This window comes from Felis catus, chromosome B4, assembly GCF_018350175.1.
Source record: "Felis catus isolate Fca126 chromosome B4, F.catus_Fca126_mat1.0, whole genome shotgun sequence".
NCBI lineage: Eukaryota > Metazoa > Chordata > Mammalia > Carnivora > Felidae > Felis > Felis catus.
The window spans coordinates 112447957-112470477 of NC_058374.1; the positions used below are offsets into that span (position 1 = coordinate 112447957).

The 22521-nt window shown below is 35.9% G+C and overlaps 2 long non-coding RNA genes across 3 annotated transcripts in view; one reads left to right on the forward strand and one right to left on the reverse strand.

The window, feature by feature from the left end:
- The window catches only part of LOC123386675, a 136764-nt gene extending 133719 nt beyond the window's left edge, over positions 1–3045 (reverse strand). Inside the window, exon 1 of one of the 2 annotated variants that reach the window (XR_006600939.1) lies at positions 2923–3045. This is a non-coding gene — a long non-coding RNA (uncharacterized LOC123386675). The remainder of the gene's footprint in view (positions 1–2922) is intronic. The other variant, XR_006600938.1, reaches the window with a different exon arrangement.
- The window catches only part of LOC111561487, an 84996-nt gene continuing 65513 nt past the window's right edge, over positions 3039–22521 (forward strand). The window contains exons 1-2 of the long non-coding RNA XR_006600941.1: positions 3039–3166; positions 6023–6128. This is a non-coding gene — a long non-coding RNA (uncharacterized LOC111561487). The remainder of the gene's footprint in view (positions 3167–6022; positions 6129–22521) is intronic.

The following is a 22521-nucleotide window of genomic DNA, read 5'->3' on the forward strand; positions in this document are numbered from 1 at the left end:
TTAGTTTTTTTTCCTTAAAAATTAAGAGTAAAGTGCATCTAATATTGCAGAAGAACTATATGACACCAATATTACCTCTCAACCTCAATGATATGAAATGGTCTTTTTGTTGACAGTCATTACTTAGGTTACCTAAGTATAAGAAGCAAAATAAAACAGAATTATTGACAGTCTCAGAATGGTCCTGACTTCTCTACATGATCTCCATGAATGATACCATATAAACCCATGACTTTTTAAATTAACTTCCATGTTCCCATTTCTAACTATTTTATTTCTGTCAACCTCTAGACCTATATTTAACTTCTTTTTTTTTTTTTCAACGTTTATTTATTTTAGGGGCAGAGAGAGACAGAGCATGAATGGGGGAGGGGCAGAGACAGAGGGAGACACAGAATCGGAAACAGGCTCCAGGCTCTGAGCCATCAGCCCAGAGCCTGATGCGGGGCTCGAACTCACAGACCGCGAGATCGTAACCTGGCTGAAGTCGGACGCTTAACCGACTGCGCCACCCAGGCGCCCCATAGACCTATATTTAACTTCTTGTGAGGTATCTCCACCTATCTTACTTCAAATTTATGTATGTCTCAATCAACACTAATATTTCCACTCATTTCACCCCTCAAATAGTTTCAGATACCTTATTTAATGGTTTTAGATATCTTAATGGTTACCATCTTACTGACCATTCAAGCAAAATATTCAGTTATCACTGTGGTAGCATCCCTGGATTCACGCTAAGGCCCCTGACACATGAGAAAGCCCCGCTAAGAACAGTAAAACTCACTCACAGCTGCCCATCAGGTGAATGCAGACACATGAGCAAAGCCATCCTACATCAGCCATCTCCCAATGGGCTTGCAGATCTAACAGCCAAATAAGTGCTGTTGTTGGAAACCACTAGAATGAGGGTATTTACAATGTAGCAGTGGATAAATAACACAGCCATTTTGCCCTCCTCTCTTTTTTATGCTCCACATCCATTATGTTTTCATATTCTGGACTTGCATCCCAGCTCTGCCACTTGATAGCTCTTTGATTAGGAGCATTACATAAGCCCTCCTGCCTCAGTTTTTTTTAATGTGTGAACTTGGTATGAATAGTACCTACCTAATAGAGTATTTAAGCAGTTTCTGGATGAGAACAGTTTCTCCCAATAGTAGGCCCTCAATGAACACAGTGAACATTATTATTGAACATACATTGATCATGTTGTCAAGAGTAAGTGTATTTTGTGGAATATGTTTTGAATAAGATGTTCCCCCAGAGGGTTCCATAACCAAATAAGTCTAGAAACCATTGCTAAAATACCACTTCTTGAGGAAAGTTGTAATACTGAACTATTTACTTCTGGTTGGTGCCTGGGAAACAGCAAACTGGATTCAAGTGCTGCTACGGGAAAGAATTGATCCTGTGGGGCCGAAGAAGCATGAGAGGAATACGAAGAAAGCAGGGAGAAAGCAGGAAGTAGCAAGCTTCAATTTTCTCCTCTTACCTTGCTTTCTTTCTCTATTGCACCCTAATGGGGAGCCAGTTTAGGGAGAGGAAGGAATGTTAAGAGCCTTAGTGCCTATGTCACAAAGCAGAGTATAGGATGGTTGGTTTAGAGATGAGAGTCAACAGATAAATAATTTGCACCCAGTATAAAGAATACATCTCAAATATTATGTCCTAAGTATGAAATTGACAAGATATAAAAAAAACTAGTTAATTATTCTATAAGTGCTAAAAGGTAAATATTAAGACATTGGCAAAGAAGTCCCAAAATGCTTTGAAAAAAATTAGCATGCTTTACACTATCGCTTATGCAATTATGGATGTTGAATATATTCAGCATCAGAAGTTGAATATTCCTGTTAAAGCACTTAAAATCCTTTCCAGTAAATCAGTCATCAGAATTTCAGAAAATCAATTATGCAGTAAGTTTTAAGAAATCAATTTTTGTGAATTGACCTAGTTAGTCTTGAATAAATGTTTACCATGATCATCATTTTTATTACGATCATTATCATTATTAACTACAGAAAACAGTCCAAGCGCATTGGGGTAACATATGCACACATAAGGTTGATTTGGCCAGTCTTCCCTATACTTTTCCGTATCAGTACTTGTCTTCCTGCTTTTGGCCCTCCTAGAAGCAACAATATCTTATTTTACTTTTTATCTCTTGCTGGAAGCATAATAAATATAGAAATTTAATAAATGTTTGTTGTTTTTTTAAAAGGCTAATGTAATCTAAGCAGTGTTCAAAACTTTAGCAAGTTTTTATATATGTCTTTATATATGTGCATCATTAATCCTAGCATAAGAGTCTGCAAACTATGGCCTTCACATGGGCCAAGTCCAGCTACCTGCTATTTTTGTAAATCAAGTTTCACTGAAACAAAGCCACATTCCATTCACTTAAGTATTGTCCATGGTGGCTTTCAAGCTAAAATGGCTTAATTTAGTAGCAACAAAGATTTGTATGGCCCACAAAGCCTAAAAAAAATTATTATCTTGCCTATTACAGGGAAAGGTTGCCTCCACAGATCTATGATTATAAAGGTTTTATTAATACCAGATTTTTTTTTCATTTTAGAAGCTTGGAAATTGCTAGAAAATAGTAATTATGGGAAATCAAGATCCACTCCTGGAAAGATAATCACCATTAGAAGATAAAGGATTCTGTATCTTCATAGGTTTTCTCTCCCATTAATTTAAACTACCTGCACTCATGTTTTCCTTTCCACATATCTTTCCATCCATAAGGTAGTGCTTTCATTTTTATTTTATATGCAATTAATATGACCCAATTTTCTAGCTCATAGATTATTATTAGTATTTAAATCAAAACTAATTTGAGCCTCCTTTATCCCTCTCTCCTCCAGTGGGTTGGCACTCCTATTAATAATCTCAAATCTCCAGGTTGTTTACTCACACCATTATGTCCTCATCAGTCAGCATCATGAATGGAGCTAGAACTCACAGGGAAGGTAGAAGTTTGCATACATGCTGTCTGGAAAGCACCATTGCTTCAGAATCATCCACTACCTTGGCATGTTACCAAAATGATGTATGCAGCAATTATCTGGCCAATCCAAAGTGATTCTGTGCTCACTGCTGTCATCATAATTGCCATTGGAATGTGAAGCCAATGGAAATAACCTGAGAATTAGCCCTAAGTGTAAGTCACATTTTACCTCTTCCCCTTAACTAGATCAATCTCCTAATGGTGAGGACTCTTCTACTGAGCCCTATAGCATAGCATTTCTATCTAAAACACTTATTTGACACAAAGTGTCTGACCTTATATTTAAACTATGGACAGTGAAGGAAAAGAGGGCCTGTCCTCCATCTCCTTCTGACCAATACATGCCTTAATTCACAGGTCTTGGCTCTTTATTTACAGTCACACACAGTCTTTTCCTTCTAAGCAAACTCACCACTCTATGATGGCCATGTCAGGGAAGGGGTGCAGATTTATCCATGTACTTGTCCACTGTTTATCTGCCCTTATAGGAGTTTAGTCTTTGATGGTCATAAACCTAGGCTCAGCATTTTCTTGGTCAACTTGTCTTTTGGGGAGAGTCTTGGTTTTGTTTTCTTTCAGGTAAACTTATTCCAGACCAATGTCAATCCATCAGAAATATTCTAATAACCCTAAATCCCCAAAGTAAAGGATTTTTATCTTTTTTGTTTAAGATCCTTCTTCATCCCTTTTGCAGTTTCATCTTTTCAGCAGCTTTAGAATAGTATTGCATAGTATTTGGTAAAAGGTGGGATTCCAACTGTTCAGTCCAAATACTGCTTTATTATTATATTCTTTCCCTAGGACAGGATGTTAATTTTATGTGCTGAAAAGAATGGAGTGATTTCTCCCCAAACAAAAGAAAGTGCTCTGAATTTGCTTGTTCTCTTGACCTTTCAACATAGTAGGAACTACAAATTTAAAATGTAATTCTCTGTAACAACAGTCACCAAAAATATATATGCTCTGCCATTTCAAGAGCACTACTATATAAATAAATTGAAGCAAAATTCAGCAAAAAATTTGTTCCAAAGATTGCATTGAAATGTCTTTTCCATATACAAACATAATTAAAATTAACTCACTGAATTTAAACAAATGTTTAGTAATTGGTTTAGAGCAATACAACGTTCTAATCCAGTAATTCTATGGACTTGGCTCCTTTTAGTCATTCATTCTTTCGGATTCTTTTGAGGTTGTCTTCTTTATTTCTATCTAGGGTTTGTTGAATTATTTCTACAAGTTCTGGACTCAGCTTGATAATGCAAAAAAGTGATTTTCTCTTTTTTAATCTAATTTATTACTTTAAAACATTACTTGAAGAGTATCTGAATTAATTTAGAATTTTGAACTGCCTACTTGTCCTCACCATCAATTGGTGAGGCTCAGAGAGCGTTCTTTGGAATTGGGAAAAGAAAATGCAAATGAAAGTGTGCATGCTCTGTCTGGTGGATTCTGTTGGCAGAAATTGTTTTAGGCAGTAAAGAACTGTTGCTGCCTAGGAACAGATTGAAATTGCATTATAAAAAGGATCCAGACTTTATGTTTTCCAATACATGTTTTTTCCCCACACTATCTCTTTTAAAAATGAAGTACTTTGTATTCTCCAAGGAAGTTACCTTCTAAAAACCCATGTACAAATGCTTTAAGATGCACTAGCCTTTTCTACAAGATCTTGGGCTTCTATTACTGGTCCAAACCAGGCATATTAGAATTAGTTGTTCTCCATTCTTCCATATTTTGACAATTTTCTTATTTGGTCTTAAAGGCATGAGAGATAGGCCATCTTCTTTTATAGCGTTTGACATGTCACATAATCTTTTTGGATTTGTTTCCTTTTCAATTGAGTGAAAGGATTTGGCTGCCAATAATTATTTGTGAAATGGATTCCCTAATAAGGTCTGGCATACCTCTAAAATGATATGATTCTATGAGAATTAAAAGATGTTGAAACTTCTGACTCATCGCTGAAGATACCGATGTTGTATGCTAACCAAAACATATGTAGCAAAAAATGACAATTCCCTTAGAATTTAACCTTACCATTGCTTTGGAGGAAATTTATAACAGCACAGGTAAAATGCAGATAGTGGCTGGGCAAGAAAGCAAATTTGAACAGATGCTGTATAAATATCATCAAGCTCTGAAGGGATAAAACAGAGAAAACCTGTGAAGCAAACAAAGCTGTATAGTCCAAAACTGAAAAAAAAAAAAAAAGGAAAAGGAGAGAAACTACATAAAGTAATAACGTTAAGGAAAACTAACGGAGACTATGTCCATGGCATAGGAAGCATCACATAAGTATTACAAGATAATGACAAATGTGTTGATGAAATACTAGCCTGGGAACAAGTAGCAGGCAGGTCAGCTGGGTCTTGGTCTATGTTCCTTCTTTCACGTGACAGAAAGAAAGAAACTGTTTTTAATTGTTCCTGTGTGCCATGAATTGTACTTATGCTTTCATATGTATAATTTCATCCAGTGTTCAGACCAACCGTAGAAAACAGGTTGAAGTTATTTCTGTTTTATAGAATAGAAAATCTGAGGCTCAACTAAAAATGTAAGGAACATGGGGAAGGTCATACTACTAACTTAAAAAATGGTTAAGAATTTGAATCCCAGTTTGTCAGATCTCTAAACTTATTTTCCTCCCACTCAATAACTTTTGTAATAAGGGAGATATTTTTACTGTCTTCAGGTTAAATTGCATTTTCCAAATTAGCAAAATATAATATTCAGTTCTGAGATACACATAGTTCTTCACATTTTAACATAAATCATGATCTGACTTGACAAGTAATTGTATGTCATAGTTTGATTAGGAATAATTTTAAATCTCTTAGTGGTACATGGGACAGTGTTATTTTTTTTTTAAAAAATGACACTTTAGATTTATATTTATTGAAGTATGATAATGTTTACATCTTTAGAATTAAGTTTAAATAAACAACATTATGTTCTTTCAAAAGTAGCAAGTCATGAAAAATAGGGTGCTTGCTTCTGTGTTCACAGAGAAATAAGAAGTGTGGAATCTATGTCCCTATTCTCCATTGCCTGATACTTACCAGCGACTGCAATGTCCTTACATGATGGGATGCTTGACCAAAGGAAAGGAAAGGTACCAAAGGTCAAGTTATTTAAATTTAAGCTTCATACTAAATTATGACCTCTTACCAAAATGTTTTGGTTTTAGATAAAGCAAAACCCTTAATGAAGTATTTTAAACTTTGCCTGTAGGATCTGAGAATGGTCATGATGGCTTACGTTAAACAAAAGGTGGAAGAAAGTACATAAAATCACATTTTTCTTTAATAAATTATACTTTACCAGCTCACATAGTCTGCATTTAAACTTACTATAATATGGGTTATAGTTAATCCTACGTGTCAGCTTAATTGTCTGTGCTACATAACGACCGGATCTTCTGTAACAGTAAAGATTATGTTGACTCAAAGAAGAAATTTCGAAGATTCAAGTTTCCCCCAGGTCAGTAGGTGAATGGAAGCATACTATATATAGCATTGACCTACATACCATTAACTTTATAATAATGGTGCAAGACAACAAAATCAACATTGTAATGTATTGAGTCCTTTCAGTGTGCATGGCACTACAGTAAGATGTTATACCTCACTAATTCCTGTCAATTCTGGACAGTCAGTATCCATTTTACAAAGAGAGAACTGAAACTTAGAGACTTTAAATAACTTACAAAGTTTCCTCGCTCATTCCCACAAAATGTTTTATTGAGAACCTATGAGGAGACAGTCACTGTGATGGGCACTTAATAGAGCATACACAGCACGTGTATAGCCAGGAGTCTAGCCAGGTTTGTCTCACAGCATTGTCTGTGTTTTAACTCTGAGTATTGAGATGACTATCATTTGGTAGTAATTTACTTGGTAGTAATTACAACACTAACGCCAGCTTATAAAGTTGTTTTGGTTGTACATAAAGCAAACTATAGCCAGGATCCTAAAATACTTGCCATTTCTGATATGCCCTTAATTGGCATGCACGAAATACTCTACTAAAGGCAAATGTATGCTTATCGTAACTACGAGGTAAGGCTTTGGGTCTAAATACTTGTCTGATCACTTTCTAAGTGAATCTCCATTTTGTCCTTATGTCAAATTTTTTTTTCTTTGAGTGGGTAAAGAGGAAGCCTTGACTTCTCTTGATGTCAGGGTATGAGGCCCATACTTCCATATAGGCTTTTTTTTAAACATAGTTTTAATTTGTTATTTTTAAAAGAGTATGAGCAGGGGAGGGGCAAAAAGAAAGGATCCCAAGCAGGCTCCACAGAACAGAGCCCGATGTGGGGCTTGACCCCATGAACCATGAAATCATGACCTGAGCCAAAACCAAGAGTCCCGTGCTTAAATGATTGAGCTACCCAGGCTCCCCCACATAGGTTGTTCTAATCTTGTTGTAAGGCAGTACATCTGTCATTTAAGTTTATAGTTATTCAGAGATGATTTTGTCCTTTTTTAAGAGATCAGTTGCATACCAGAAAGGCACCACATACGTATTTTTGGATCACTTTTCCAGTCCTATCAACAGCTTCTGTGACTCTACCTGAAAATGTGAAGTGGGAGGTCTATTAGTTACTTCTGTGGCATTGAACAACTCCCAGATCTTAGTGAAGTGCAACAATAAATACGGGACTGCTCATCAAAGGTAGTTCAACAGGACTTGGCTGAACATGGTTGGGCTTTGTTTAGTTTTGGTCCACATATCTTATGTCCTGGGATCCCAGCTAAAGGAACAGCCACCATTTGGGCATGCTTTCTTTAGTTAGATAGTGGAAGCAAAAGAGTGACCAGCAGGAACACATGATACCTATCATTGGTTCTGAATGGAACCAGCATATTGTCACTTCTCACATGTCCAAGCCCAAAGGCAGTGGGGTAGAGTGTTATATATCACAACAGTGAATCAGAGCAAGGTTGGGAAAGGAAGGAAGAACCATGAAGAAATAATACAATCTACCATAAGCAATTTAACTATTAAGAACCTTTCACTAAAATCTCTTTGATATTATCCAGAAGCCAATAAATTGTTGTCAATTCAGTTTTCTACAAAATAATAAAATTAGCTAAACCAAGAAATCATCTTTGCATTTTATTTTCTATCTCATACTTTATTTATCTTGTAATGCACCTGTGTCCCAATAATGGAATCAATTTAGTAAAATCCATAAATTACCAGATGTCAAAAATACATCATTGAATCATCTGTAAGGTCAGTACTACAAATATGTTTTCTTCAAGGACATTCAGGTCCTTCTTCCCCCACAGATAGGTAGTAATTTCAAGCAAAATGTCCTTGCCCTCCTTTGTTCCCAATGAGAACATAAATTTCTAACATTTCATACAAACACTTGTGCAAGATACAGTGTTTTAAACTTACAGAGGCTGGAAGGCTAAAATTTTCTTCCCCATGTTCCCTTAGGGCAAAGTTTTGGCCAATGAAATGTATGTGACATTTGCCAGAAGGAGCTTTGATAAAAGATTTTTTAAGAAAGAAAACAGCTAATCTAGCCTCTTTGACCCATACTCCTGCCTGTCATATGGTGCAATGCCTAGAGCTAAATATGAGCAAGCAGAAAGACACAGGGTCTCATTCCTGGTGACACTGGAAAACCATCATTCCAGTCACTCACTGCTATCTCAAGATTTTATTTTGCATGTCTCTTTCCATACTATAGTTAGAACTGGACAGGGACAATATCATCAGTGCTTAGACAGAGCCTGGGTTTCTTCAGAAGCTCCAATCTGAGGAAACCTTCTCCCGCATCTCATGTTGCTACTTCACCTGTAGAACCCTTTCCTACTTTTCTGGAATTCCAAGTGGCTATCAAGACCTATAAAACATGGAGAATTCTGGCTGCACAACAAAGAAAACCCTCAAATACACATGTCTACTGCAACAGATTTCAGACGCCTTTGCCCTTTTCTTGGTTTGCCTTGGCAAAAGAAAAACTTCACTGCTATATTAATTAGGACTCCAGTTGCTAATGTGTTATTTCCCACTCTCCTCCTTTCTGCACATGTGGCCAGACTATACTCCCTAGCCTCTTACGGTTGGCTGGGGTCATATTACCACTTCTGGACAAGGAGGTGGTAATGGAAATGACGTGTTTCACTTTCTGACTTGGGTTTAAAGCATTTAATTGCTACTGTGAGACCCTCTAAAGCTCTCTCACTTCTCTCTGGCATGACAACTGGCTATATCATTTACTTGAGCTCCCAATTGGTTCTGATGAGCAAAGCTCTCCCTGCCAATCCATGATTGTTATGAAATATGAGAGATAAATAAATCTTTTTTTTTTTAAAGCCATTACAGTTGGGGGTTGTTTGTTACTGGACCATGATATAACCTATTTGGAATCATCCAAACCCAATAAAGGGAACTTCAGCACAAGGGGATATGGATTAGTCCATCGATTCCAAAGAAACTGAGTGTTCTAGCCACTGGCGGGACAGTGATTTCATCTGGGCCTCAAGAAGAGTTAGAACCAAAAACTGAATGTTGCAGAACTCTCTCTTTCTCTGTTGATCATACTTTTCTTGGTCTACTTAGCATCACTTCCTCTCATTGAGAACTTGTGCTCTTCACATGGAGAGAAATACGACCTTTGACAATCTGAGTTTTACAACTCACAGCTTCCATGAGTACAGGAATAGTGACTGAGATTGTCATTCTCTAGTCTCAAATTCCAAACTCTTTGGAAATGTATCTGATTGGGTCACCCTGAGTAACCATTAATTACCTATGTTTAGGAAAATGAGGTCATAGAAGAACATGACATAGATTTGTGTGAATGGAGTAGAAGAGGAAGTATTCCCAGGAAAAGAGAGGAATGTCAGATTAGTACCTCATAAAAGTTAAAGTGTAGGATATATAGGTATGTATGTATATGTATATATGAAAAGCATATTACATATATATAAATATATATTTGAATATATATATACATATATATATAGAGTCAAATTCGTTCAGCAAGATTTTATAGTATTCTTCCTTTAGTCTACATAAAATTGTCAAATTTCTTAGTGAAATATATTTCAAGTAAAGAATAAGCAACAAAAATTAAAGATAAATGAATTATACTAGAGATATGTATTAGTAGGCAACATTGAAAATATGTGTACAATTTGTAAGACATATGAAACACATTAATTTGTTCTATGTTTCTTGCTATTATATTAACATATATGCTTAACTCAATCTGTGCTAGTTTATTATTTACTGAAATATATTTAGTTCAGTCTTTGCTAGGACTTATACTGTATTATAAGTGATTTTTCTACTTGCTGTTTTCCTAGAGGCTGTGTGGTTGTTAAATGTGACAATTGTGTCATATTTCTTTCTATATACCAATGTATAAATTAAGAATCTAGAAAAATACTTACTGTAAGAATATATTAATCTTCCTTTTCAATCAGAAATATCCAATTTCAAAGTTGAAATAATATACATATTGCAGATTCTTTTTTCTTTTTCTGACTTTAAGGTTCTTGAATCTTAGGAGGCTGCTCAGATCAACACTTTGTCTTTTCATGAAACAGTGCATATAAAAATATAGAAAAGGTATTTTAAGTTTAGACAGCATTATAGAAACAAAATCAAGTTTTAATTAGTGTTGCTAATTGAAAGCAAGAAGCAGCATAGATAATCTTTAACAATTACAATAACTTGGCTTGGGAATTCACATAAACCACACATATTGAATTTTTTAAGATTGAATTTGACTGCAAGTGACAGAAAAACTCAAATAACAGTGTCTTAAATAAAATAAAAGTTATTTTCTCTCTCACAACACAGTCTGCAGGTAGGTGGTCCAGAGACAGGTGGTATGGCTGTCCGTGGTGTCAGGCACCCAGGCCCTTTTGTTAGTCTGTTCTGTATAGCCTCCATTCCTAAGCTCATTTGATTTTCCAAGGGGTCCACTCTTGGCCATGCCGTTGCCTTTCATTTGCATTTTATCCAACAGAAAGGAAGGAAAAGAAGGGTAAGGGTGTTCTGTCTCCCTTTAAGAACATTGCCTGGAACTTGTACATACAGTTTTTATTTATTTGTCATTGGCAAGCACTTAGTGTTATAGCCAAAACTCCAAGCAAAGGAGTGTGGGAAATATAAAATTTGTTCCAGATGGTCATTTACCCAACTGAAAATCAAGAGCTCTGTCACATAGAACGGGAGAGGGAAAAAAGCATTATGAGGCAACCAGCAGTTTCCGCATAGTTAGTATATTCACTGACAACTTGACTTCTGCCTATTCCCACAATGAGCTCAACATCTTATATACTCATGTTTCAGCTTTACTCTGGCCTGTTCCCATAATGGACTCACACCTAGTGTACCTGTGACTACAACTTGACTCCTGCTTGAACACGTTATAGACTTTGACTCTGTGCCAGTGATATTATAGAACATTCTTACAAAGGTGGGACTGAGGGCAAACATTCTTTCAGGGTATTCGTATTTCATTAAAAACCAAGTTTTACTCAGCTCTTAGAAACAGAGTCACAGTGGATAGTGGTGCAGGTTGTGCACACAGTTCAAAAAAACAGTAAGGGGCTAAAATCCCAAAGGAAAGAGGTTTTGTATTTCAAATGCTTAGAAAATCAATCTTATTACAATTATTATCTCAATTCTCCACCCAAATGGACTGTCTTTTTCTAATTTGTATAATTGGACTACATGTGCTGGCTGCAACTTTACTTAGGTGGGATTATGCATGTATACTTAGGCACTAGCATGATTTTCCAAAGTATGGGTTTAAGAACATTAATTCTTCAGAAATATTGAGACTGTCAGATGAGAAAATGTGTTTCATAGTAAAAATGTAAGTCAAACAATATTAAGAACTTTATTGCTACTAGTAAGACTTTTAAGGACCTTTATTATGTTAATCCATGTTTGGGAATATTCAAGGAGGGGATTCTTATATGCAATGATTCACAGGACAGTCATTTATTTGTAATGTATCTTTCAGGGCACTGTAGTAAAATACTGATTTGGTGCAATGTTTCTGAAGTGTGGCTGAAAAGTCCTCTTCCACACCCCCAAATTTATTTAATTCAGATTCTCCAGATGAAGGCCTTGGCGACCTGTATTTTTTTTTAAAGTGTACCTGTTTATTTTGAGAGAGACAGAGACAGCACAAGTGGGGAAGGGGCAGAGAGAGAGGAAGAGAGCGAATCCCAAGCAGGCTCCATGCTGCCAGCACACAGCCCGACACAGAGCTCAAAGTCACAAAACCATGAGATCATGACCTGAGCCAAAACCAAGAGTTGGACGCTTAACCGACTAAGCCACCCAGGCATCCCGGCAGCCTGTATTTTTAACAAGCAACTCAGACCACTCTTATCATTAAGCAATTTTTGGAAACACTGACTTATAGAAATGCTTTTTCACTAGTAGTACATCAGAATCACCTGGGAAACTTGTTCAAATACACACTTACTGAGTCCCTTCCAAATTTATGAATCAGAGGGAGGAGTGCTTTCTCTCTAGTCATTTCTTCTACTATTCACAGTTAAGAACCATTGTTTTGGATCTAACTTTCTTATTCTTCATATGTTGCTATTGAGTTATACACCAAAGTATGGCCACATGGACATTTTCTTTCTTGGGCCTATTCCTTATGATTTATCAGGTTCTCCTGGGCATTAACTACTTCTTTCATGGCCAATGAGAAGGGGACTTGTAGCCATGCTTTATCTCAGAGCAGAGTTAGGAATAGGAAGATAGTAGGAAAAGGAAAGGCCTTGACTGTGGAATATAATCGAGCCAGCAGATAAAATATTTCAGAGAAATGAAAAGCTGATTGCTTAAGCATGAGGCATTTTTATGGTTCATATGCGTTAAATGCATACAGTTGGCATGAACAGGGTGGCCCATTTTAAAAAAGAGCAACTGAATTAAGTATATTCCCCTGAGTAAAATGTTGTCTGCGTGATCTGTTTTCCAGATGTTTCCATGGCAAATGTTTTCTTAATGTGAAACCCAGCCATAAAAAGCACCTGGGTAGCTCTTCAAGACACAAATCATCTTTTTTTTTTTTTAATGCAGAAACTTACAGAAAGAAAAAACTGTATTTATTTTAAATACCGGCAAGGATGAGCCTACTTCATATTAATATAAAAATATAAAGTGCCAAAAATGTTTATTTAAACATCAATCTTAATAGGTAAAGAGCTCTATTCATGTCTGTAAACAACACAACTGTATATAATTTCTACAAGGTCTGCAGAACTGTTTGGCATCCGTGTTTGTGACATTTATTTTCAGTATTAATTTTTCTGCCTGGATTGTGGCTAAGAACACAGGAATAAAAGGTAATATAGAATAGCAGTCAACACCTGAGGTGTTTGAGGCAAACGATCTGGGTTTGAGTCCTCCAGCATTTACCAGCTATGTAAACTTAGGCATTTTACTTTACCTTCTGTATTATATTATCCTTATTTGTAAAGTAAGATTATGATAGTACTTACCTCAGAAGGTTGTTATGAGAATTAACTGTGTTTACACACATAAACTCTTAAAACTTTTGGGGCCCGTAGTAAATGTTCAATGAAGATTAGAGTCAATACAGTAGATATCTCAATTGGATTTTTTCTTCAGGATTAAAAGAAATCAAGTTCTGATTATTTTGAGCCTGATATTTCACTTTGTTAGAAAATAAAAAAAAATGATTTACAAAGGTTTCCTTGGACAAAAGCAGTAACTAGGAAATGGAGTGATATATCATAAACTCCCACCCACCTTAAATATACTTCTTGATTCATTAATGGAAATACTTAACCAATTTCTTGAATTTGCTTAAAATATGTTAGAGGAAAAATAGCTAATATTTGCCATATAGTTTAACTACAAAATCGCCGGAGAGATTGGATGCTAAGAATGTCCAGAGGATGGAAGAATAAAGAGAAAAGGGAAGGTGAGTGAGAGAAGCGAGCAAAAAGTTTGCAGAGGTGTTAACAGGGAAAAAGATAAGCTACCGATCAGAGATTGGGTATGACTTTGTGCCAGCTGTACACAGTACGGTGGATATTTCTTACAAAAATGTAATAAGAACTTTTCATCAATTCTCATCTAGTCATTAACATAATAGTTGCTTTAAGTAAAAGGTACCATATTTTAAATGCTTTGCTCATTTGTAACCCTAGATGGGCAAGTCATTCCAAAAGGCATTTACACAAACATTAATGGCTGGTGAAAGCTCTGTGGATATCTCAAATTTGGGACTAAAAGGTTTTTTTGTTTTTGTTTTTTCCTTCAGAGAAGACAGGTGTCTCTGTTAGTTGTCATTCTGTAAGATTAAAGGAAAGAGGCCAGGAATACACGAGTACACGTTGGGTTTCTTCCACCCACTTTTACTTTTTCTTCAAATAAACCTTTAGTTTCATGGGGGCTTTGGATTTTTGCATTGGTTTTATTTTCAACATGAAGTAGACATTCATATTTGTTCTTAAAGTATTTTCTTCAAAAGAGAAACACTCTTTTTGTTCAAAGTGTAAAAGAGAAAAATTTCATAAAGAGATTTTTATAAGTGATTATTAGTGCTTTGAAGTTAAAATATTCAGATCAACACCTGATGAAGTTTAAATTGCAGGCAATCTTCTAATAATTCTATGTAAGTGAGAAAGCTAATTTATATTTAATTGGTTTCAAAATCAAGGTCTCTGTAAAGCATACTCCTATCTTATTTTAAATATATTCAAGAAATATTTAAAATAGTAGATCTCAGGGACGCCTGGGTGGCTCAGTCGGTTAGGTGTCCGACTTTGGCTCAGGTCATGATCTCACTGTGGGTTCAAGTCCCCCATCAGGCTCTATGCTGAATGCTTGCTCAGAACCTGGAGCCTGCTTCAGATTCTGTGTCTCCTTCTCTCTCTGCCCCTCCTCAGCTCATGCTCTGTCTCACTCTGTCTCTCAAAAATAAATTAATGTAAAAAAGATAGTATATCTCAGTATAGTATCTTGAAACAAAAATCCTAAATGCAGCCCAGATGCATTTACTTTTACATGGCAGACACTCTGTTTCTATAAAGATTCCTGGACATTCTGGATACAGGCATTCCAGCAAAGTTATAATGGTTTATCTTTTATATAAAATGCACTACAATTTTCACTTGATGTACTCTATATAAAAGAGAAGCTACCTTCTCATGGCAAAAACCTAAAAATAGTGAAATCTTTGAGAGGGCAGGAATTAAAATGGTAGCCTTACCGCTGTGATACTGAAATATTTTCTTTTTTATTATTATTTTTAATATAATTTATTGTTAAGTTGGCTAATGTACCATGTATACAGTGTGCTCTTGGTTGAAATATTTTCTTAGTGTAACTCTACATTTTATATTTTCTCTCAATTGTTGATTACTCCAACTTACCTGAATAATAAGAATTTCTAAGTCGTGGGGAGGTTTTCTCAAGTTCTTCATTTTCTTCTCAGTGTTTGTGATTGTGAAGAGTGTTGGACATTTTGTCAATAAGTGATTTCATTTCATATATGATATATTTCAATGTGAAGATTCCCCTGAGAATTCATGGTCATTAAAATAAGTTGGAATCCTTTTTTAATTAATTTGGTCAGTTTGAGAATTTGTGTATTGAATTTATGTTAAATGAGTTGGAGAGATGTATTTCCTATTTTTAGACTCATGTCAGCTCTGCACAGAGCATGATCCAAGACTGCCTTCCTGGGCTTTCTAAAGAGCTTCACGGGGAATAACAGAGTGTCCACCTTGGAAAACAGGAAGCTAGAGTTGTCATAGCCTTCCATGTTGCTGGTGGCGGCTACCACCCCTTTTCCTTACGTACTCTGGAGCCTGTCTACCTGGGTTCAAAATCTTGGCTTTGTTTCTTATTCAGCTGTGTAATCTGGGCATTTTGATGGTCTTTTCTTTGGCTTTTTTTTTTTTTCATTTGTAAAGTGGGATGGTAACTGTACCTGCCTCATAAATACCAAAATAGAGATAAAGATTCTATAAAGCTTGGAAAATAAGAATGGGATAAATGTCAGTCAATGTTATTATCATAGATATTATTAAAAGAAAAACTTCATTGAGAAGTCATGTCGTATATTTGCCTCCCTTCTGCTCCCATTCTTGGATTCAACAATGCCCATTCTCCATCCAGTTAGCTCTTTTCCTAGGTTTGGAGCCTGTTTTTTAATCACCTTTTTTTTTCTTTTTTTTTTTAATTTTTTTTAATTTTTATTTATTTTTGAGACAGAGACAGAGCGTGAACGGGGGAGGGGCAGAGAGAGAGGGAGACAGAATTGGAAGCAGGCTCCAGGCTCTGAGCCATCAGCCCAGAGCCCGAAGCGGGGCTCGAACTCACGGACTGTGAGATCGTGACCTGAGCTGAAGTCGGACGCTTAACCGACTGAGCCACCCAGGCGCCCCTTAATCACCTTTTTGACACATTATTCTATTCCTCATGTATCCCAGCTTTTACCACAGCACCCACTGATTTTTTTCTTAGTTTCTCAAGTTTACCTATCAATGTTTCCTTAGGTCCCACTTTTAGGATATTGATACTGACCTCGGTCTCACCTGGATTTGCCACACCTTTGCTTGGGTTGGACTCTTAGTTTTGTTTTATCCCAAGCATTTCTGTTTTGTCCTAAAGTAATGTTAGGGCAAACTCCTTCTTTTCTGAGGTCTTCCCTCTTTTACTCAAAACATTGCATGAGATGAGGATAAAGAGACAGCACAAAGCAATGTATTATTTTGACCTATCTTCTTTCATATTGGGACACGAAAACTATATGTCTCCTCAAATACTCTGAGTTTTTAAAATTTTTCTGTCTTCTTGGCATACTACTCATACTGGGTCATCAATCTTCTCTTCATCTTGGGTAAAACACCTCAAAGTTCCTGGCTTCTTAGCAACAAAGGGACTAGATGCAGCCCAGTTGTTTGGGAGTTGTATCTTGACAAATGAGAAGTGAAAGGTAAAAGGACATTGGACAGATACATTTCTCTTTCTTACTGTACTTGATGGACTAGTCTGAGAGGCACTTCTTCCTTGCAGCCCTTTTCAAGAAGAACCACATGCTGAGCAGAGACCTGCTGAGAGATCCTTTCTGTCTTTTCACAGCTTGTCATGAAGCCATGGCTGGAACAATGACACATCACACTGCATTGCTTTGCATATTTCTTTGTTTCACTTTGATTTCTTTTATCTTACCTTCACCCCCCTGGGCTGGTACCTCTCAAATATACTGGCATCAACTTCATCTTCATCTTTGCTTTCTAAAGGAGCCAGCTAAGACACTCTTGATGTCGTTCTGGAATAAGTTTTTATTTTTATTTTGCAGAGAAGCTTATCATTGGGATTCTTTCTTTCCATCTAACTTGGGAGGGTATGTGTGTGTGGGGGGGTGGGGTTACGATGTTCAGTACTTCAATCCTTCCTGAATCAACTGGCAAGAGCATTGCTTTCTTCCAACTTTAACTGTTACATGCCTTTTTTTTTCTGTATGACCTATTCCCATTGCCCCTTCCTTATCATTTGAATAGTGGGTTCTATTTTGATTTTTCTAGGTGTGACGTCCTCTCTTGTAGGTGGGGAAAGAGTAAGAGCTCCCCTTTGCAGTACACAGTCATGCCCCCAGTAGCTCCATCTTGTGTCCTTTCCACACTTATCAGTCTGAACTTCTAAATAGTCATGAGTTAGACACTAGATTTGTGGATTATACATCTACTTTTTTTTTTTTTTTACCACTGTATACCTCACTCAATACTGCACACCTCACCTTTCAGACTGGTAAAAATATGTAAGGCTCTACATAAATAACTGATTTATTAGGTCTGCACATCTCACCTATTAGTCTTTCTATAAAATACTGCATATATATTACTCATTACTGTGAAATTATCTTATTTTCCATTAAAAACAGAGACAGCCATATTGGGTAAGAGCCTCGTTTCTCATCTCAGAATCTGATGTAACTCTGGACTATTTTATTGGTTCTTTGTGTGATTTGGGGAAAGTGTCTCAACCTCTCTAGCTGCACATATCATCATCTGAAAAAAGGATTATAAAAATATAGTCCTTCTTCATGAGGTTGTTTGCAAATTAAAGAGAAAATTTAAGTCTTATAAATGCTTATAGAGCATTTATTATATAGCAGGAATTCTAGTCCCTGGGGATAAAACCACAGTATCCATAAAAATACTTGACTGGCCCAAAGTAAACAATAAATGATAGCTATATTATTGTTAACGTCATCTTCTACTACCCCAAATGACTTTTATTTCACTATACTGTCTAGCCTATTGTTAGGTCCTGCCCTCAAATAATAGAGGATCTTTTTTAGCAATACCAAAGTAAAACCTTGGAGGACCTTATGTCTTTCTCTTTTGTTGTTCTTTGTGTTCTTCACAATGTACATATGTATCCAGATTCCAGGTCAGAGAATTTTCTTTCTTGGATTTTTTTTTCCCCAAGAAATATAGTAAGATATGATTATGAATGCTCCTCCATCTTTTTAAGTAAGCACATTCTTTATTTTGTGTGTATTATATGTGAGGCACAGTTTTTTTGTGTGTGGAAGAGACCTCAGTGACCAACAATAAAAACAAATCATACCTCTCATAGAGATTACATTGTAATAGGGGGACACAGATTATAAAAATAAGCATAATGAATAAATGCATGTTATGATATATGTCCAAACCTTTTGACTGTACCTCCTTAGATAAAAATTATAAATATACTCCCATGTATATCTACTATTTAGAAATTATATCCATGCATTACTTTATTAAAAGATACTAAATTTTACATTGAAAAAAAAAGATAGAACTAATTATGAGCTGAAGATCTAATTTTTTTCCCTTTAGTCAATGGATTATCTTTCACACCATCTCTGATTTGCACATCTTGCTTTAAAGATCAATTTGTTGACTACTGAAGATGAATCAAATATTTCTTTAAAGGTAAAAAGGATTAGTTGACAGAAAAAATGACAGGCCAATTCTTAGCATGAAATGCATGATACTTACGTGATTTAGGAACAAAACTATCATAAACAATACCAAACAAAAGTACTACAGAAGTTAGTGATTCAGGGTATTTTGAGTGATGGCCTGCCAGTTTCTGAAACCAATATGATTTTTAAAAATAAATTGCTAAAATTTTACGATGCCGGTTTCACATTTCTAGGGTTGCTGTAAATAGATTTCATACTCCAAGTTTCATTTTGTATATTCTTGTTCCATTAATGGAAAATAAACCTGCTGTTACTTTATATGAATATCTTCCCTGAGAAGTAGAGTGTGGCTCAGTATTGACTGTCAGGATAACCTATGTTTAAATTACTGTGATGAGATTTCTTGCTGATGCATTTATCACCATTTTGTGAAAGTGGCAGTTTTAAATATTAAAATGTCTCTGAAGTGACATGACCGTATTAATCTCAAATTTGTTAGACCTGCAACCAAAGTCCACATGAATTTCAAAAGCTATTTTATCGTACACTTAACCCAGTGCCTTGCACTAAATATTTGAAGAAGTGAAGAATGAATAAATGAAGACTGATACTCATTCTTATAAGTAACATCCAATCATCAGGGAGAATTATGTTGGTTCTATCTCAGAATTTATCCAGGATCAGATCACGTCTCATCACGTCTGTCACTGGGTCCAGGCCACCAAAATATCTTGCCAAAATTAAAAAAAAAGAAAAGAAAAGAAAAAAAGAATATTGACAATTCTCCTATTCTCTCTGAATCTGCTCTAGTCCCTAAATCTCCATAATGTAGCTTGTATATTACTTTAGAAACAGAGGGGATCACATGCTATCTCAAAATTCTCCAGTTGTTTCTTTCTATGTCACTTAGCATATAAGCCACCTCCTGGAAGGTCGCACATGATCTGATCCACATTACTTCTTTGTCCTCATTGCTTCCATTCCCCTCCCCTTTCCCATGCTATACCTCACTCAATCTCTCCCCAGTGGTCTTCCTGGTGTTACTTGAAGTTGTCAAGCACAATCTTATTTCAGAGTTTCCACATTTCTACTTTTTTGTCTGTTTGCTTGGAATGCTTGTGCTTTAGATAATCGGTACAACCCATTATCTCTCTTCCTTTACGTCTCCACACAGATGACTTCTCAACCACTTCGTCTCAAACCATCAGTCTCTAACTTCTACCCAGCTTTATTTTTTAACATTTATCAAGCTGTGACATATTATATATATATGAATATACATAAATGAGTGTGTGGAGTTATTGTTATTTATTCGTTGTTTCCATTATGTGAAAGTATAATTTTTCCAAAGTTTACAAAATATGACTCTCAGACAAATATAAAAAGAACACATACCAAAAATGTTATCTTCTTTTCGTTATTGTTGCTGTTAATAAGGCAACCAGTATATTGTTAAAATCTGTTCAAAAGTGTTGGGTGAAACCAGGCACTTAATAAAGAAATGTCAGAACAGGATTTCTGGGTTACATACGGAACTGATTAATATCTCACAGGGAAATAAAATATAACCTTTGGCACCATCTATTCCATTGGACAGAAATTATTTGATCTCTACTGGACAAAATTTACAAATTAACCTCTGCTCCAACAGAGTTGTAAAATAGCTCAGTTGATGGTAAGTCAAGCTCAGAAATGTATTGAAAGGACACTCAGTAATCAATTTTGCCTATTTCCAAGTTGCAAATATTTTTTTGTCTTCTACAAGTCAGATAATTTAATTTTTTTGCTGTGTGTATTATCAAATCTTTCAACAATAATGAGAAAATAGTATTTTTTGGTCTTCGGTTAGGTTCTCCAAGAAGCAGATCTTGAGGGGCGCCTGGGTGGCGCAGTCGGTTGAGCGTCCGACTTCAGCCAGGTCACGATCTCGCGGTCCGTGAGTTCGAGCCCCGCGTCGGGCTCTGGGCTGATGGCTCAGAGCCTGGAGCCTGCTTCCGATTCTGTGTCTCCCTCTCTCTCTGTCCCTCCCCTGTTCATGCTCTGTCTCTCTCTGTCTGAAAAATAAATAAACATTGAAAAAAAAATTAAAAAAAAAAAAAGAAGAAGCAGATATTGAGGCAAGGATTTGAATGCCTGTAGTTTGAAAAATGATCCAGAAAAACTAATAGGGAAGTGAAGAAGTGAGAAAGGGAACAGAAGAAAGCCTAAATGACTGTGACATCAGACAAGTTTTCAATCTGGAAAATGGAAATTCAGTCCCATGGTACAACATAAAAGATATTTCCAGGAAGCAGCCTTTAGGAAGTGAGTCACAAGGAGGTATCAGAGGGACATTGGCCTATCTGCTATGTTGTTCCATAGAAGAGTGTCGATTGAATGAATGAGTGAATGAAATGTTTCCAAAGACCTTGTAATAAAATAAAAGGGACAAGGTAAACTAGCATAGGAAATAATATGAAAACCTTGGAAATATATGTTTTAATGCCTAGGTGGTAAAATAGAAAAAAAAAGATTTGGTATCAGACTAGGTTTAATTATGTCATCTAGCTATATAACCTATACCAAGTGACTTAACTTCTCTAAGTTTTGATTTTCTCCCCTCTAAAATTGGGATCATTAATCTCAATTCTTCCGTTATGAAAGTAGCACCAAAGTTCAAGTACATAATTACCCCTAGAGGATAGAACTTATACGAACAAAAGCTGGACTCTCTTTAAAGTGTTAACTTATCTAAATGGAGAATATGATGAGCTAGATGTGTTTGGTCATTCGTAGACTTTGAACATTAAATTTTTTAAATGAAGACAATTTCCAAAAATCATCTAACTTATTACTTGTTTGGTTTGACAAGAGACTCAGAAGCTATATTTCTGATTGTGATTATCTTCCAATGCACATGTGCTTCCAATGAAAAGCTGTGTAATATCAATAAGAATAATTTGTTGCTAATGAAAAAGTTTTATGTTAATAACTTTAAAAACTGGAATTTTTGTTTGTTTCTTTGGGTCAGTGAGACTTAAGAACATACAATGCTGAAGTTAAGAGCTGAACTTTGTTAAATGTCATCCTGTGAGAACTTTCAGGAGACAAACAACCACTTTGCTTTGTGCCTTCATTAAAAACTTCAACAACAAATAGATTCAATGTCCAAGAAATGAGACATTCTCCCAATTTAGGAACGAATGGATGGAGAAGATACCTATGCATCCCAAGGAAAAGATGTAGAAAAAAACATCAACATTATTTCACTTGAAATGAGACAAGTTAGATTCAGTAATTTCGACTTTCATTGGAGGTAAGCTGAAGAGGAAGGGAGAAACCATCATAATTACCCAGAAGAATCTCTAGTTGCAAAGGCAGATCCCATGAAGAAATTCTCAGGAAGGAAGACCAAGAGGAGAAGGGCACCCGGAATTTTAGTTGCAGATTCTGTTCCCAGAGATGAATGAATGAAGTCATTATTCAAATGTATTGATAACAGGTAAATATTCTCAAATATTCAAGAATCTGTTGCCTAATAAACCCTTGAGCTCTTCCTGAAAAAACAAAC